The sequence below is a fragment of the Penaeus monodon genome, chromosome 42 (genome assembly GCF_015228065.2).
Source record: "Penaeus monodon isolate SGIC_2016 chromosome 42, NSTDA_Pmon_1, whole genome shotgun sequence".
Taxonomy (NCBI): domain Eukaryota; kingdom Metazoa; phylum Arthropoda; class Malacostraca; order Decapoda; family Penaeidae; genus Penaeus; species Penaeus monodon.
The window spans coordinates 27,987,883-27,990,382 of NC_051427.1; positions in this window are offsets into that span (position 1 = coordinate 27,987,883).

Sequence of the window (2,500 nt, forward strand, 5' to 3'; positions counted from 1 at the left end):
TGACCCTTTGACGGTCATTTCACTGCAAAATTGCCCCTCCCACTCTTTAAAGAAAAGGGGGGGGGGGGGGGGGATTCCTCACTCACGAACAATTCCTTAAACTCCACAATCAATATTATGAGGAAAGGGAAACCCGGGGGGGATTTTTGGGAAAATGCCATTTGGGTCCTCTCTCTCTCTCTCTCCCCCTTTTCTCTCCCTCTCTCTCTTTTTCCTCTCCCCCTTTTTCCCTTCTCTCTCTCTCTTTTCTCCCCTCTCTCTCCCCTTCTCTCTCCCCGTCCCCCCCCCCCACTCTCTCTCTCTCTCTCTCCTCTCTCTCTTCTTCTCTCTCTCCCCCTCTCTCGGACTCTCTCTCTCTCTTTCTCCCCTCTCTATCTCTCTTTTTCCCTTCCCTTTAAAATATGATCGAGGTGGTTATTATCTATTCTAATTTCATTCATTTATTCATTTGGGACAAGGAGGGTCGGAGTGTTTTTTCTTTCTGAGCGAATCGTGGAATTTTCTAGACTGAAGGAGAGGATAGAAAGGTTAGAATAAATTGACCTTTCTATAGGTCTGTGCGTCTGTCTGTGTCTTTCTACTTAACCTTTTTCTCGATATTTGTCTCTCCTCTTTTTTACCTTCATCTTCTCTCTCTCATGCATATTCGAAACATTCACACACATACACACGCAAAACTTACATTCGCAAACTCAGACTTAAACACTCAAACACACACACACACACCCCACACACAAAACACCCAAAACAACACACACACACAAAAACCCCACCACACACACACCCACACCACACACCCCACACCCACAAAAACCCCCCCCCTCACGCTCAGGGCAAAATTAAAAACCCCACGAAATAAAACCACACTCACAGTCACACAAACAGTCACAAACGTACCAAGAGACTCATGTAACCTCAACTCAATCCGGCCTCACAACATCGCTAACCACTCCCTGTTGCAGACTGTGGGGGGGGGAAGGGGGGGGTTTTTAAAAAGTCCCCAGGTTCCCCCCACTGTCCCTGAAAGCAAAGTTCTTGTTGGGCTGAAAATATCAATTCGTCTTTAGTTTTTCCCCGAGTTTACTTATTTTATCATCACGCCCTCCCCGATTTATCATAAGTGTCGTCCCCTTAGATCTTTCCTTGGGAGAGAAAAGGAGAGAGGAGAGAGAGAGAGAGAAGAGGGGAGAGAGAGAGAGGGGAGAGAAAGAAAAAGAGAGAGAGAGGAGAGAGGAAGAGAGAGAGATCAGTAGTAAAAAAATTATCGAGAGTTTGAGAAAATGATAGGTTAAAGATAGGTATTTTAAATAAAATAGAGGCCCGGGTATATATATTTTAAAATAATAATATATATATATATATATATAAATATAAAAAAAAAGGGGAGAGAAGGGGGAGAGAGAAGAGGGGAGAGAGAGAAAAGAGAGTTTTAAAAAAAATTTAAATCAAGGTCTTTTTTTTTATCCTTTTTAAAATTTTTACATCCTTTTGTGCGGCAAAATGAGATCTTTGTGCAAAATTTTTTAAATAAACCCTTTTGGAAAGTTTGATGAAAACCCCCTTTCTGCCCAAAAAAAACAAAATCCTTGGGTGTCTTGAATGAAAGGAAGGAAGTTCAAAATATTTTTTCCGTATTGGGTCGGCCCCAGCAAACAATAAATTAAAACCCGTTTCACTGTTTCCCTTGTTTTTTGTAGATGTGATAGCCAATGAAAATAATTTTTCCCTTTTTATTTTTATTACGAGTTTTTTTATTTGGGTTTTCTATTTTTTTCAAATTGTTTTGGGAGTTTTGGGAGTCACTTTGTTGCATCTCTTATTTCCCAAATCCCCTAAATATTTTTTTTTTGGGTTTTTAATTTATTCACAGAAAAAATTTTCATAAAATGTGGGTTTAATTTGGGAGAACAAATTCTTCCTTAATTTTTATCTTTTTTTTTGTGGTTTAGATGAAAAAAAATGACTTTTCGGGTTTTTCCTATGAATATTATCATGTGATCCCAAGTTTAAAGGGATTGTTTTGGTACCCCTTGGTTTTACTTTACTGAGATGCTTGTTTCGATATAAAAGGTTAAGAAGTCTAAGGCTGTTCGTAGGAATTTCAGTAATGTTTTAGCGGCTGATTATAAAAGTACGCTGTGCTTTGTGGGGTGTTTTATTTTGAGACCATTTTGATTTAAATAATCCCTTTTCTTTGATTTAGGGGTTTTTATGCATTATATTTTGATCACTGCGAGTTTCTCACAAGGGGAGTCAATATACGATGATGTGAACTGAATCGGGTTCCGTATAGATTCTCGTGAATCACCGAATGAAAATGTATGTTTTGAAGTGTTTGCCTGGGAAATTTTATTTAAAAATGGTTCGTTTTAAAGAATATTTCGTGATTTTCTAGTCTGTTAAGAAAAAAAACAACCAATAAATTCAAAGGTTTTGAATGTATCAAAAGAACAAAGAGCGATTTAAATTTGGGTTTTTGCCATCTTTAAAAATTTTTTTT